This window comes from Nipponia nippon, unplaced genomic scaffold (genome assembly GCF_047370975.1).
Source record: "Nipponia nippon isolate SJK-2023a ecotype South Korea unplaced genomic scaffold, ASM4737097v1 scaffold_1, whole genome shotgun sequence".
Classification (NCBI taxonomy): Eukaryota; Metazoa; Chordata; class Aves; order Pelecaniformes; family Threskiornithidae; genus Nipponia; species Nipponia nippon.
This window is the reverse complement of record NW_028262290.1, coordinates 101,300,626-101,317,484: the sequence shown is the minus strand read 5'-3', so window position 1 is coordinate 101,317,484 and position 16,859 is coordinate 101,300,626.

Genomic DNA, 16,859 nt, shown 5'->3' with positions numbered 1-16,859 from the left:
TTGTTAACCCATCTCTGGTATTTGCCCTGCAAATGCACTCTCCAGCTTCATTTGCTACCTGATGGCCCCCTGAAATCAGTGGCACATACAGTAAACCGTAATGATGAGAGACAGGACACAGAGAAGGGTCATCTCAGCTCCTCCAGACCCCCATCTCTTTGTTAATAAACAGAGTTGCGTCTGTTAGGGTATATCTAATGGTTGCACTTTACTTCCTATACCTTTTCACGAACAGAACAGCAGGAAATGAAAACTCTGAAAGTACTAGAAATTCAGGCAGGAAGACAGATGATCTGTTCTGCTTCTGATGAAGCCCAAGACCACCGGAGACCAAGAACATGCAAGCAGACATAGGGACTTATTCTAGGGACTGGAGCCAAATTAAATGTTTCTTTTTAAAAAAAATATCATGAGGATCACTAATATTTGTGTTTGGGGAAATGACTGTAGTGGTTTGCTTTTCTGACTGACTAATCCACTAGAAGGAAGTGAGTTCTAGGAGTGAAGAGCTATCACTCAGAAGAGGTTTACTAAACTTATCAGAAACCTTTGCTTCTCTATCTTATTTGTCTACATCCTGGTTTCATGCCTGAGAGTCACAGGATCACAAAATCACAGACCCGTTCAGGCTGGAAGGAACCTCAGGCATCTCTAACCCAACTTTCTGCTCAAAGTGACGACAGCTGCAGGATCAGACGAGGTCACTCAGGTCTTTATCCAGGTGGGACTTGAAAACCTCCAAGGATGGAGAGTGCACAGTCTTCCTGGGCTTCTGCCCACTGCTTGGCTGTCTTCATGGGAAAGCAGTTTCTTCTTATATATAGTTTGAATCTCTCTTGTTTTAACTTATGCCCATTGCTTCATCTTCCCACCACATGCTACTGTTAAGAGCCTGGCTCCATCTTCTTGAGTCCTGCTGAGGAAGGCAAGTATACCAGCAGGTATATTCCCAAAACTAATATGATGGGAACTTTTACAATGAGATTTAGTATGAGCATATTATCACCTTTATGACAGTAGACTTATTTTCTGAAGGTAGAGTGTAAAGTAATACAACCATTGCAAAATTGACCAATTCTGACAGAATATAGGAACACAATCCTTCAAGAGATTAAACATTTACCAAAAATAGACCAATCCAACTAGTAGTATGTAAAATTCTACTTCAAAGAATTATTTGGATAATAATTCACCACCACCCCATCACCTCTATCCCCACACACACAGTGGTAGCTCCATGCTACAGTTTTTTTTAATGTTGCTTTTACAAGGAAAAGTACATCAATATTCTCCACAGCATCTTTTGAAAACAGGCATGAACTAGGTAGGAGAACAGCAGATGGAAAATCTTCATACATGTAAAAATGAAATGTTGTAAAGCAGATGGAGATCAGTTGTTCAAATCAACTAAAAGGAGGCATTGGTCTTCTTTGCATGAAAGATACTAGCAAAAAATTCCAGTTATGAAGGCAGTGAGGGGTGGACCACATGAGGACTCTATGAGAGTAGAGTAGGCTCAGTAGAGCCTTTTAAGAACAGGTTAACATCTGTTGGAGGTGAAAGGTTACTTCTGCTTCAAAGCAAGGGTTAGATGAAGTTTGATTTCTGTCCATATTCTGGCTTCATGATATCTACCCTGATCTAATGGATCCAACTTTTCTTTGTCACCTTGATGGGTTAGCTCCCAGGCTTTTAATGTCACATGTGAGTATACAATTCAGGAGTAATTAAAAAAAAAAAAAAAAAAAAAGATAACTGACTGCTGGAGATAACGAATAGAAAAATTGTGAGGGTGGTACAAGGACAAAAAGGAGAGCAAATGAGTAAGGAAGTCAAAGACCTGAAGGACAACAGAGAGATGGATTCCGAGAGGGGTAAGGCCATTCTTGAATTTGCTGAGAAAAGTGGTAGACAGTACTGTGGAGAGTCATAAATGCTTTCCAAGTCATACGACTTGATTCCTGTTGCCAGCAGACTCACAACTTCACAGAAGAGCTGTGGATGGGACAGAACCCAAGAGGAAGAGTACCAGCCTTGGGCTGAGAAATGCTTTTATTAGCAAAGACTTCTCACCTTTAGATGATAAGTATCATTCACCCACATTACAGATGAGGTAACTGAGAAACAGAACTGTAGGCTCTTGGGTGTCAGGACCAGCTCCTACTCGCTTTGAAGCCCAGTAGAAGAACATTTCTTCATTAACTATGAAGTTGTACATTAGTTCTTAGAGAGAAGGCCACATGAAAGAGTATCCTGCTTCTGCCACAGCTCTGGCCGCACAAAACCCGATTTTTGAGCTCCAGTGTCAGGATGTGTTCAGGTTGGCAGGACAGAATCTGATTTGCAAATTAGAGCAGAAACAGGTAAAGTAACTGTACCTGCTACAGACCTATGCTTATAAATCTGTACTTGCATTACACAGGAGGAACGGTTAGCAGTTAGATTGCCTGGCTCCTGCAAAACTGAGGAGAACAGCAGAAGAGTTACTTGCATAGCTGCAACAGGCTTAAGACTGTTGAGTGATTGAATGAAGAATGAAAATAAATATATTCACCATGAAATAAGACAACTTGAATCCAGAGCGCTTTTTCAACCATCTCCAGAATATTTAATTGGTATTAAATTGGAGCTTGTATAGTGTAAGCAGAACCCTTCAATTCTACCATGGCAGTGTAATCACAGAAAAAAGGAAAAACACAAGTGTCCTTATAAAGTTGAAGCCTGTGGGTTTGGATTAACAACGTGACATGATTTTTTTTTTTTTTTTTAGATCAAAAGTTCAGTCTGGTTTCTTTTGCTGATTCCCCATACCTCTGCCCTGCCAGGCTTTGACTGAAAGGGACAGCAGAAGTATCAAAATATCTCATATATTCCTGTTCTTGCAATATTTCTGGCCCAACCAAAACCAGGATACTTCTGCTTCCCCTGACCACTGGCTGACTGAAGTCTGTTCTTCCAGGACAGTTACTTAAGAGGTGTGACTGTCAGACCCAGCCAAGCAGTGTTTACTTCCTCTGCCAATCCTCCTTCCCAGAGATTGCTGTCATTTTCCCAGAGGCACACATGCTCAGACTAGGGCAGTGCTTCGTCAACCCCTCTGAAGCGTATGCAAGGCAGCTATTTTATTGCAGCACTGCACAAAGGGTTTCCTCCCACTTCTTTTTGTGCAGCCACACATGCTATACATGCCCTAATGTGGGGAAGAGCTGCAGACATGGATCAAAGCTGCTAATAGAATCATGGAATAAACAAGGCTTAATAGGCTAACTGCTTCAAATGTGATTAAAGTTACAAGAAACCAATCCTTCTCCTTAACCAGGTCTGGCAGTTCCAGGTTAAAAACTGATTTTATGAGGTTAGATGCTCTTCTTCCACATTAGTCTAGTTTCTGTATTTTTTCCCCTGTTCCCACAAGCCGCAATTTGCACATTTCCCGACAGAACCCTGCCAAGCCAACAAACAGACAAGCTGGCAACTTAGGGACTGAGCAGCAGTTTTAAGCAGAAGAGAAGGAGCCAGCCAACTACTCAGTTCCCTTCCCCCTCCCAGCAAATCTCCACCAGAATTTTGCAGGTCCTGGTATTTTCGTTCACCTTGTATAACCAGTAATTTAGCAAGTTTGCCTCTGCCTGGTGCTTGCAGGCCTGCATATCATATTGATTTAAAATACAGAAGACACATTAAACTTAAGAGTTTCCTTGCAACAGATACTGCATGCAATTGCAAATTTCATGTTCGTCTTTGAAGGTATTCTACGTATTAAAAATATGAAACAAGATTATTTTTTATGCTAATTAAGAGTTATTGTGACAGAAGGTGACCTAAATGTAAGAGAAATAAGAGAAATTGGTTACACTAGTGATAGATCAGGTGTGTGTTCATATTTTTTCATCTCTGTAAAATATGCCGTGTTATTGTCATGTATTTGTAATCAGCCAGCAGTAAATTCAGGACAGGAGAAGACTTTCAGCTGATGCTACTTGGAATATGATAAAAATAAATTGCTAAAGAAAGACAAGACAGTATTTAAGGAGACAGGTTGCAACACATGTTGAATTTTTAAAGCATCCATCATTTTCTGCATCAGTGAGGCTAAGACCATTTGCAAGGCCCATACCACTTGGTAAGGGACAGCTTTCCTAAAAGGAAGAGTTAATAATCAGAAGGGACCTACACAGAGGTCTGTGTAATCAAGAACACCACAGAGAAGGTGCACAGGGATTGAGCATTCACTGCCTATCACAATATGAGAGCTAGGGGACCTCAAACGAAATTAACAGGTGGCAGGTTTAAAACAAACAAAAGGAAGTAGCTTCTTTTAACCCATTACACTATGGAAATTCATTACCACAGGATGCTGTGGATGCCAAAAGCTTGCATAGCTCCAAGAAGTGATTAGACACGATAAGGCAAAAAAGTTAAACAAAGGCTACTGAGCACAAAGGCATCGTGGTTGTTGCAGAACATCCCTGAGCCACAGGCGGCAGGGGAAGCATCACCCTTGCCTGTTCTTGTAGCCTTCCTGACATGTCTGTCCTCGGCTACCACCAGGGTACTGCTCCACAGGGCCCTTTGGTCTGAGCAAGAAAGTCATTCTTACACTTCTGTATTAACTGGCAGCCAATGTGCCACCTCTGGCCAATAAAGCACTCCTGCCTGGCCTGCTCTCTTTTCTCAGAGGAGTCCAGGAATAGCTGTTCAAGAAGCATGTGCCACCCAGATGGCTCAGCTACACTCACTTGTAACCCAGCACAGAGGAACAGCAGCTGCTGGGGGTGCAGCCTCTGCCAGACAGAGCCACAGCTCCTCACTCCCTCACAGCAGCAGCCATCAGGCTGGCAGGCTCCCGTCCCATCCCCAGCTCCCCCAGGGAAGCAGGGAGCACCTCAAGGGGTTTGCTCAAGACAGGGCCAGGAGGAACATTTATTGTGTGGGGGAAGAACAGCGGCTGGAACAGTATGAGCAGTTGCCCTGTGAGAAAGGGTGATGCATCCTGCCTGTGGCACGGATAACATACGCACCTACAGCCTAGGCTTAACTATTGTGAACACTGGAACATTTTCAGCCTCACCTGTCCATTGAAACATGTCATAAAAAATGTAGACCTAAAATCTTCTGCATCTCTTTTCTACTCTCCTAGTATACATTCACTGAAGGCAATGGGAGCTCTGCTGTTAGCTGCAGGGGCATAGGATCAGCCAAAAAATGCAAACCTGGTGGTACAGGGTTTTCACCCCCTATTTATCATATTTTTTTCCTCCTTATGTTCCAGGGCAGAATTACATGGAAAATACATAACCCAGTGGATTAATCTAAATAAAATCTCTACTCCAGCTCCTAGAGGTAACCACCTGATCTCCTTATTCAGCATAAATTATATGATTCTGAGGTTTTTGAATGGCAGAAGCCAGAAATATCCCATAAAACATAAGGTACATCTGAATACATTTGATTTTGTAAGATGTTGTTAATATTCAAGGAACATAAGAAGCATGAGTTCATCATCAAGTATTCCAAAGACTGATCAATGTTCATTTATGAATGCATGTATAATGTATATCTCTCAGTCATAAGTTCATGGGTTACGCACCTGTAAAGAAATCTGTGAAAACTTAAATAAGAAGCTGTCTTCCCATCAGCCTTGAAAAGCTGAGACAGCAGAGAAAGGTACTTTGCTAATGGAGCTCTGGTTCTATTTTTCCTTTCTACCTAATGATTTTCCTTCTGCCTTTTAGTTATTTCATCTACTTTGCAATTTAAAAATAACTATAACATAGCAGAATAAAACACTTTGTGTTTCTAGAGATCCTTTAAGAAAACTGGATCAGAACCTTCCTTATAGCCTCCCTCTAGACAGTACTGCCTTTTTAAAAAAAGTTATTTTCTCCCCCCCGCCCCTGCCCCTCCCCCCCCCCCCCCCCGCTCGGGTTTCACAGAGTCAAGTATCTTTATTTGTGCAGCAGGAATTAGGCAATTATTAATAACTTCATGATGGACAACATACAATTTAGACACATATACATAACTAAAGTAACATCTTTCCAGCAAACACCACACTATCTCCTCCAGAAAAACGAAAAACTTATGAAAAAAGGGACACACACACCCCTTTTTCTTGAGCAGAAATCTCTTACCTTTCTAAAGCATTAAACATGTCAGTGCTTTAAAATACATCCTGCTGTATAAATCACTGAACCATGGAAGGGCTCTTAAAGAACCAGAAATGCATCAAGATTTACTGCCATGGATGTGTACTCTTTCAAGACTCCTCCATCCACTGCTTCTTTTTTCTTTCCATTTTCCCTTTTTCTTTTCAGTATCTAACGAATAAGGTTCCTTATTCTTGTCCCTGCAGAGGGCAACAAAGAGCTTTGCTGCTAGTCAAATGATTCCATTTGCACCCTAATGAAATACTGTAGCCAGTTATACCATCCTCTGGCTACCAGGTGCCTACCAGACCCTGACAGCCAGTCGAAGCTCTGAGCTGACCCATCACCTCTCTGAATGTGGCACTACTGCCTGGCTGCGGGTGCATTTCACCAGCCGGCTGGCCGGGTAGCTGGGCTCCACATCAAAGGCTTGATTGTTCTGACTTATTGGCCCATGTGTCTCTCAGGGAAATGTGTAAACCCTGTAGAAAAGGGGATGGATGCAGGAAAGCTACATCATATGATGTTTTGAAGGTTTTGTTGTGTTTTTTTTTTCTCTCCTCTAATGCAATTGTTGAAATACTGGGCTTTCAAAAATCTTGAATCATTAAACCATTTTTTTCTTTGGAAGAGTAGAAACATTGACTTAGCAAAAGTGCAGGATAATACATTAAAAAAAGTTACATGTAGAAGCCATTTTCAGGTTCTACACTTTGCTTTTTTGCAGGAGATGTTATTAGAAAGCCTGAAATATTTAAATACATGGTAGTTCAAGCTGCATTCTGCTACATACAGAATATTTATTCTTATCCATACCTCTTCTCCCCTATCTTCCCGCTATCTACCACTTCATCTAAAAGTCTGTGTGTATATTTATGCATATGTGTGTCAGAGTGGGGGAGAGCAGCGTTCACTCTGCTAGTGTGCAAGTTTCCAGCATGCCATATGCATTACAGCTTGCAGCACAACTCATGCCTGCAGGCTGACAGGTTCCCGTCTTGTATCTCTTCATTATCAGGAACCCCTGACAGCACGGTGAAATGTTCAGACAGCAGGATGAGCTGCATGAGTCCACATCTCAGCTGCATGAATCAGGGCTATCAGTCATCAGGTAAAGGATTATACTGGCAACTTTGAGAGACATTGAAGAAAATACAGCAGAGCCTTACACAGCGGGTGAAGAAAAACCTAACAGCATTTTCTGTTGAGTGTGTGAGCAGTGCTCCCTGGCTACGTTCAGGTGGATAAAGTTATGAAGGCATGCATAGATGCCTATTGGTATGTACCCCTACATTCCCCAAATACCTACCAGTCCTACCAAATCTCTAGAGGTTTAGTTGTTTTTTGGTTGTGGGTTTTTTTGGGTTTGTTTTGGTTTTTTCAAACTATAGGTAAGACTAGGGAGTTGAATAGCAGCACAAGACAGTGCAAGCCAGCGCCATACTGCAGTGGCTTGTTATAGAAGGGCAAGTCAAACACTCCTTGCTATAAACAACTCGCCATCACATCTGCTGCAAAGCCTTGCTCAGATCTTGTAGCTGAGGTGGCCTAAGGATAAATGCAGGAAAGCAGGTAGGATGGAGCAATATCTACCAACAGAACAACTGACAGAATTGGGTGGGGAAATCCAGGAAGGCTTTTGGCCACACCAGTCTTTTTCCAGGTCTGAAACAGTCTGGGAGAGCTCATCCCACGTTCACACAGGAAGGAAGGGTTTGCTTCCCGCAGGCTTAGCACATCGTGGGTACAACCACTCCCTTAGGTGACTCAGAATTTCCCATGTTGTACAACTTACACATTTGCAAATTCAGGGCCTAAAACATGTTTAGAAACTTCAGTGCCTGGGAAAAAAATCCTGGAAACATATACAGAAAAAGTTAGTGTTGGAAGGTTTTTTTTCTTGGGTCTGGTAGGGAAAAATTGGGGGGAAAATAAGGAGGCTTTCATGTGAAATACTCTGTCTCAGAATGAACAGTGAAAGAATGTTTAAAGCAATGTTTAAAATGATACTGGAATTTTTCCTAAATGAATGGTTTTTCTGAACATCTTCTTTCATCCCCTCCCCCTCCATACTTTCCAAGGAAAATATTTGCTTTCCAAACTTGCAACATTTCCAAAATTTCTTACATCTGTAACACTGTTAGGGCTGGGGATAGGACTGGGGAAAAGATCTGGGACAGTAAGGTAGGATAAAATAAGGCAAACGTTGAAAAATAAGGATTATAAAACAGAAACTCAAGGCTACGTCTCTGGCTGGTACAGACATGGGACCCCAACCAGGCTTGAGGAACAGCGTTTATTCCTGGAAACCCACCATAAGGCTGACAGCTTTTGCAAGTGTGGACAACCTGACTTGGTTTAATCCTGAAGCTCACAAGCATCTTTCTGTAACAACCAGGTCAGACCTAATGGTTCCTACCATTCAGAGCAAAGGGATAAAATAAGCTACCGTTTTAAAATTAAGCTAGAGTGTGTCAAAAGGTTGCTGGACCCAGCCAAGGACAAGGAGAGGCAGTGCCTGGACTCAGGCAGACAGCAATCCTGTCTAGGGAAAGGATGCCCATGTTCATCTTCATCTTTGTTTCTGGAAGTGAGTTTTTCTATCTGTATTGTAGAGCTACAACTGGATTTCTCTTTGAAAGCCACATTCACCTGAGTTCTTGTTTTGTATAAAACTCAGCACCACTCTTGCTTTCTATTTTCAAGATTTAGTTTTTACTTCCTGTCTTCGGGATATGTCAACAGGCAGCAAATGCACTCAGGAACACTGGTGTGCAGGGAAGCGCCATCTTCAGCATTTGGTACAGCCATTATTATTCAAAACTAAAGTACCTGTATGCATTTATTTTATATACTAATACTTTCTAAATTACTAAGTATATTTAGCTAGCTAAATCAGCAGACTTTATTGTTCTTAAAGAAATGAAGTTTCATTTTTATAAACACATAATAAAGACAAACATTTTGAATTTTCCCCAAATTTCTGGGTTCTCCTTTCCTCTAAGAAAAAAAATGTCCTCTGACATTGCTCTTTTCCTCAAAAAGACCTGTAGATGTTCTGCCTTTTCTCACAGTCACATTTGCATAGCTCAGATTAACCTGTGAGAGCTGTATGTGTGTTCACAGTAAATATAAGGTAACTTGCACTCACCATAGTCTCAAAACACCAGAGAAAGTTACTTTAGCCCAGGATAAGATCCCATATCCAACTTCTTTCAGCTATGAAGCCAATTTTGTTGGGGGCCTACTTCCCCTCCCTAAATAATGAGGTTAATTACAGTTCACAACTAGGTGTGATTCAGAAAAACCTTTCCTAATATAACTTCCTCTAAGGACCCAGCTGACTTCAAGAAAGTGTTTTTGGAAACTCAATTAAGAGCACGTCTCACCTGTTTTAATAGTGAGGCCAGACCTTGGGAAAAATTGTTTCCAAATCCACGGGTTTTTACACCATCTCTAAGAAGTTATTTATACAGTGTAACAATGATGTTGCTTGTTAGGTTGGTATAGATGATAACCACAGCTGAAAGCAGGCGGGAAAGGTTGACACTGAATAAGTGTATGGAGGGTAGGAGTTAATCAGTAGCAGTGCTCATTGCAGAGGCATTTATCTTCAGTTTCTTCCTCCAGAGGTGAGATTATACAACATCCCTCCTCACAGTGCTGCACAAGTCTCTCTTTGCTTTTGCACCATGCATTTTTCATGAATATTGACTTCTCATACCTGCTCATATCCACAGGTCCGTGGCCCCATAGTAGTTAGAAAGATTTGACAGCAGTAAATTAAACTCTGTTAGCACACATGCACCCTCAGAAATTCACTCTGGGGAGCCACACCATGACATCGAGCTGAGCAGTATCTCAGTTACACCCTCAAGTAACTCAGGGTCAAGGCTTAGAATAACTCCTTGGTACACACCCAGCTTACAGTACTTACAGATTTCACCATTATTTGTATAGGTACCGCAACCACGCTGTGGGTTATCCGCTCATAACACCCACAAACACACCTTAGCCTTCACCAGGTCTCCTCTGCTCTCCGTTACAGCTCAGGAAATAGCTGGGAGACCAAAATTTGTTTGAAATGTTTGTATTAATACAAAGTTAATTTCTCAGTGAAGGTTTCTACAAATCTTTCAAGATTATTTCACATGAATCTTTCCAAACTCAAGTTCCCCAGCATGAAAATCCACTGAATAAAATTCTTCCTACCTCATTCACTGTCAACAAATTTCAGCTGAGCTGTAACCCGACTGCAGACATTAACAATTCAAACAGACAATTTCATTTCTGCGTTTATAACTCACAGTTCTCAGTGGGAATAGTTACATAAATCACACTGTTTTGCTTTTGTTCCTGATTGCACAATATAGCAGCGTGACCATAGCAGGGTGAAATTTTCATGTCACACCCAGATATGGATTTCAAAATTTCTTCTCTGTTGGCTTATTACTTTGGCCACTGAGAAAGGGAAGGAAACAATACTATATAATTAACAAACACAGCATACATACTTAGCTGAAAAATTAAACCATTAAAATTTGAATATCCTAAGTGTAACAATTGATGAGTTATAAAACAAATACTCTGTTCCTTTAAACTGTTCTGACTGGATGTTTTACAATACATACCATAGGCAAGTCTTATTGATTATTCAATATAACTGTACCAGTAGAAGGAGGGAGATACAAGTGAGGCCAGGGAAACATGCACAGATCCCTCTATCTCTGAAGAGCTTGGCAGCAAGCTACAGCTCTGGCTCCATCCAAATATCCTTTTGTCAAACACAGCTTATGTATTTCTACCTAATCCGTAGGCTTTTTGAGCTCCCACTAAAGTAAGCCAACCTCACAAACACACTCCTGCTCAATGCAAAACAGCTCTGAAATATTACAGGAGCCATCAGGAATGGCATCCTGATGGGTTTTAGGCAAGATTCATTTTGGCAAAAGATTTCTAGCAGCAGGCTTCAGGTTTAAATTCCCCTGGATATCTGCCCTGGGCTTCCTGGAGTTGTGCCTAAATATCTGACTACATCCAGGTACAGAGAAGACCGAATTTGCTTTCTCTGGCCCAGAAGGCTTGTGCCGGGGAGGGCAGCAGCAGCAAACCCCAGGGGAAGTTTCAGAAGCACAGTCCTTTCCAGGGCTAGCCCTGCCAGCCTCAGGCACTGAAATATTTTTGAGATGTGGGTTTAATTTTTCTGTTCATTCATAGGAGAGGTATAAGATGCACAGCTGTTTCGTTGGCCTGACAATCTGTTCCTGTCCCTTGCACTGCCTTGCACTGTGTGCAGCCGTTTAAACCATGGAAAGAGCAAGTACATCATTTGGCTTCAGCCAGGACCTGTAGTTTACCGACAATTTACATCGGTATGAATTACTAGGCTGGGGAAAGCAATGGAAAATCAGGCCTTTTGTTGAAATAGTTAGGTGGTATGGGTAATGCACATGAATTGTTTTGAAACTGCTTCCGTTTGCGGGCTTGCAGAAGGATGCACAAGCCCACTCCCTCATTCCAGTACTCAGCAGTGAACTTCATATAGCATTGCCTGAGATTTATGGATGGCAGTTATTTTAATAATGCTGGGTGAAACCAATCCGTGTTTTCTTAGAGGGAGCACATGCATCTGAGTGAAAAATAAAAACAAACTATTTTTCTTGGGCAAAAAAAAAAAGGAAAAAATCTTAGGAAAGGGTCAATGCAAATAAAATGAAAACCATTTAAGAATGAGATGTTGAGGGACATTGGAGTTGTCAGCAAAACTAACAGCTTAGATATCTTGGACTTGAGCACCCCCTCAGCACGAAGCCTCATCCTGATAGGCCATGCTGTTATTCTTCCCAATGAGTGTTAAACTCGGAGGAAGGGGCTACTGCAGCTATGCTCAAGGAAAATTAGCCATCTGTGGTACTTCACTGTACCACAGTACATTCTAACTTGCCCTATTAGCAAACACAGTGCTGTGCTAATGACAAGCCAGACCTGCACCATGAACAGGAGCCACTTATTTTCTGGGGGAGAATGACACTTTTTTTTTTTCCCTTTTTCTTCCTCACCTCTAACCCCCTGTGTACTCTAATCTAATGAAAGGTCAGAGGTTAGGACTTTATTTTCCTCCAGACCATGAATGCTAAATAGCGTCAGCACGAACAGTTCAATGACCCCTGTGTGTTCTGAAGCCACTGAAAAATGAAAACAAATGTTAATCTGGGGTCTGACTCAGACTCTCTTTGCTGATCTATACTTATGGAGCACATTAGGGCCACTTACGAAATCAGACTGAGCAGTGATCCCTGACCTTGCTCCATTTTCAGATGGCCTTGCTTCATTTGCTGGAAGCCTGGTGCTGCCGCTGGCGTCGCAGCGCGGGGGCTCAACGCTAATTCTCCTGCAGTGCCCACTGCCGCTCACGTGCAACTTACATAAGCCAGAGCAATCGCTAGCACACATCAATGGCAACGCTCCAATTTAAAAGTAGATGGCTGGAGTAGGTGTTATTAGCACCCTGTGTCAAGCTGTGATTGCTCACATATGGCTGCAGGCTGAATAGCACTTTTGATTCAGGGCAGAGAAAGAAAAAGTTGGTGGTAAGAAAAAAAAAGAAGATGAAGCAGGCTTGATCTTACCATTTTCTGATTTAAAATGACTGAATTAGAAATAACTACAGCCAAAAAGAAATCAAGTTGGATGTCATCGAGATACCTAATATGTATTATCTTCTGGATTCCTAGGTGGTCCTGATCTTAAACCAAAAGTCCTACTCCAGTAACATTAAAGCCACATATTCGACAGCAAACCAGTTGTTTGCAAAAGACTTCTGATGAAGAATACTTTCTTCTTGGTAGCATGACAAAAGAAGCAAGAGAAATATTTTCTTTATAAAGTTAATATTAAACAACACTACTGTTCTTGCACTTAATCTCATCGTTCTGAAGCAGACACTTTTCATTTATGTCTTCTTTTTCTTTTACTCTACCCTTTTTCCTGTTCAATTTCTCTAATGCAAATAAAAATCAGAGGTTTAAGTCTGCACTGTTGAGATCTGAAGATTACTGTTGGTCTATGAATGTGAGCTGTGTGAAGACTGTTACAGAATTTGCCTTTTTTTTTTTTTTTCTGGAAAAATCTCCTGGAGTAAAAATCACATATGTCACATTAGTTTCTATTTGAATATTTCTTACTGCAGGACTGCCTAAAAAGCATATATTGTGCATATAGAGTATTGTGCAAGGGAAAAAAAGAAGAGATGAGACATGATAGACTCTATTAAAGCTTGCAAAGAGAAATGAACAATTAATTAAAATTCTCCTTTGAAACAGTCAAGTCTCAAAACAGAAGAAAAACCAATGAGCACCTCATTTGGGATGGGCTAAACATATTTATGAGCTTACAGGTACATAAAGCCCTGATACACTGATGTATTGTAATTCTCTGCTTGTGCACTTAAAAGCAATGTGCAATTTTCTCTGCTTCAACAGGGCTCTTCAAGTGAAAAGGCTGAGCACTAGGGGTCAGAAATCACTAGACATTCTCTTTCATAAAGCAGCAATTGTTCACTAATTTCCTGCATACTTTGAGTACAATTAGTTTCAACTGGTTTTAAAGAATACGATTTGGTGTTTGCTTTTGGGGACATCACCTAGCATTGTATTTGCAACAATAAAACTAATGTTGGCCCACTTCAATATTTCCCATTTTCTTTGTTTCAGGTTTCAAGGTAAATCTGAGTCAATTGGTAACATCAACATGTAGTGGTTAACAATTTTATTCAGAATAACAAAACCCCATACATTGTTATTATTCATGATTTTTATTTCATTTAGATGGGTCTGGTCTATTCTGCCTGACTTGTTCAGAAGGTCAAGTCTTTTATATTGTGATGGAGATACATATATATATATATATATAGGCTGGTATTACAAAGTCAGCATTTACGATAAGTTTGTAAAGTACTGTCAGCTGACACTCAAGAAAAAACACTACAAGCCTCTTAATGGTGACAACCATGAGTGGGTAGATTAGCTATAGATGTATATTCACCTTTAAGCTATAAAAATTGGTAACACTGAGGAGGAAAAAGGTGATGTGAGGGAAGGGAAGGAACAAAGAAATCAGTCTATTGGAGCTGTAGATCACCAGCATTGCTGGAAGCAAAGCCATGTCAATTTAAGGATGTAAAACTTAATTTAAATGTGTCTTCTCTTGAGTTTCCCAACTTGCTGTCGTTACTCATGTTTTGAAATCCATCAGTAACTTTCATCAGGTATATCTTCACAGTGCCTTGTGCAAACAACCTTAGTCTTGAAAACTCCCTCCCTACCTGACAGCCTGAATCCTAAGCAGACTCACCCAGCAGTCAAGGAGCTGGACTGACTGCCAATAGGCAAATGTGTGCAAGTTTCACCATTTTTGTGTAAAATCCTAAATATTGAAATATGCATTTTAACATGTTTTGCCTTAGGCTATGGGATGAGCTGATTAACTGATGTAATTTTGAAAGGGGGGAGGGGGTGTCAAGGGGTATTTTGCAGAACTGTCCATGAGAAAAATCTTTTGCATTGAGTGCTTCTCATCTAAATTTCTGGCATCCTTTAAAACCTGTTTCAGTTTTACTTCATTCTAATTTTGAGGTTGTTTTCTATGTCTCTTCTTTCTTTTTCCTTTGCCTTTCTTTTGGGTATCTATACAAGAAGCCTTGCTCACGTTACCTTCAAAGTCATCTGCAGGTTTTGAGCCTGCGTACCAACTATTCATGTAATCTGTACAAATTATCTATATGATATTTCTGTAACTTATGTAAGTATTTCTGTAACTATGCATAAGGATGCATACCATTATAGTAATATAAAGTTGCATTGGTACCACAAAAGACTATAAAACTGTACAAAAACATAGGCACTTTTTCCTAAGTGATCTTACTCAGTGTTATGGTTTTGGATTGGAAGGACAGTGCAAGGGGAGCTGAATGTGAAAGAAGGACTCTCCTCTCTCACAAAATCAGTTGGCTTTGATTACCAGGGTGGTGCTTTCTTCATGTATGGAGAGAAAAAAACTTGCATACTTAAAATATCACTCTTCTGTGAAGTATTTTCTTCTGTTTGATCTAGTCTGAACAGAGTTTGGTGTTCTTTCCTTGGATAGGACTCGAGTAGTCCTCTCTTGAACAGAGGCTATATAAACATTGTATTACTCAGTCTTGCTTTTTTCAGGGACAAATGTTTCATTTGGGTCTCGATAGCCTTTTCATGGGGAGCTCCTAACTGAAGGGACTCATACAGGTGGCCTCTCACATATTATCCTCCCCTGACTTCCCTGTAGAAGCAACATGCAGACGCAGGAAATCCTGTAGGGCCGGTATACACCAATTTGGGAGCCAAACCCAGAAAACAAGGCATTGCAGTGAAGCAAGAAGAAAATGTTGGGAGCAAGGCCATGTTTCTCGTTGCCCACCTCCAGGCCCATTGGCTGATTAATACAGACTAGCTCCTCTTCAAAACCACCTCACAAAACTGAGAAGACAGGGCTATGAATCCTGCTTCCTATGACACACTGCAGCTTTCAAGCAAGACGGGACGGGGGTACCATCTCAGCTGGGGACAAGATTTACCTTTCACTGCTCTGAGCACAAAATAGAAGAGCTTCACATGTTGTCAGTTTGCATCTCATTTTACACCTATCAAATCATAAATACTCTGCCTTTGCTCAGAATATAACAGAAAATGTAGGTCCAGGTCAAAGGGGTGGGTGGTTATGGAGAAGAGAACATTGGTTTAATGGAAACATACCATCAGAAAGAATTTTCAGAAAGCAATAGAAAGACAAGAAAAAATTATGAAAAGGAAGAAAATGTGCATTATCTTCCCTACTTTTTAAAAATACACAGCTTCCATACTGAGCATCAACTGCTAGAAAATTATTGATCCTACACCAGCACCAGCATTTTTCTTCAGAAAGATTTCAGAAAGTTTGTTGAATGGGTTAGAGCTGTGAAATTTATGTAAGCTATTTGGAGCAGGAGCTATCTTTTATGTATTCGTACAATATCTAGCACAAGGTATTTGTAAATGTCTAGCCAGATAAATGGAGTTATTGGGTAGTGTAACCTAAAATGCAAATAACAATAACAACAACAACAATAAATCTCTCTGTACTGAATAGGAATTTAACTCTGAATCACAAGTGTTTTAGCTTCATTTTTTGAAAAGTTATTGCATGTATATCCAGCCAGACAAATGAGATCTGCTGGATCTCATAGGTCTTTCTATTTCTACAGCTCTAGAGAAGTGCATGGCGTGCTGGAATACCAAGGAGTAAAATCAACAGGACTGATGGGTCACCTGTGGCAACATGAGCCAAGAACCTGCAGGCAGTCACACAGCTTCTTGTGCAATACTGAGCCTGCCGGTACAACCTAGACACCTAGCCCAATATCCAGCCATGCCTATATCTGTGCCTCTCCACAATCCACTGCCAGTTTACCAGGATGGAATAAAGCTCAATTAAATTTTTCTGTCCTAGGAATTATAGAATCCATGACCAAATAAATGTGACAAAACAGTATATGATAATGTCCTATTTAAATGCAGGAAATATATATGTCTGTCTATGCATTTATAGATACACATATATACACATGTATGAATGTATGTATACATGCATATTTATGACTAGACATGTTCATATGTATACGTGTGTGTGTGTGTACTG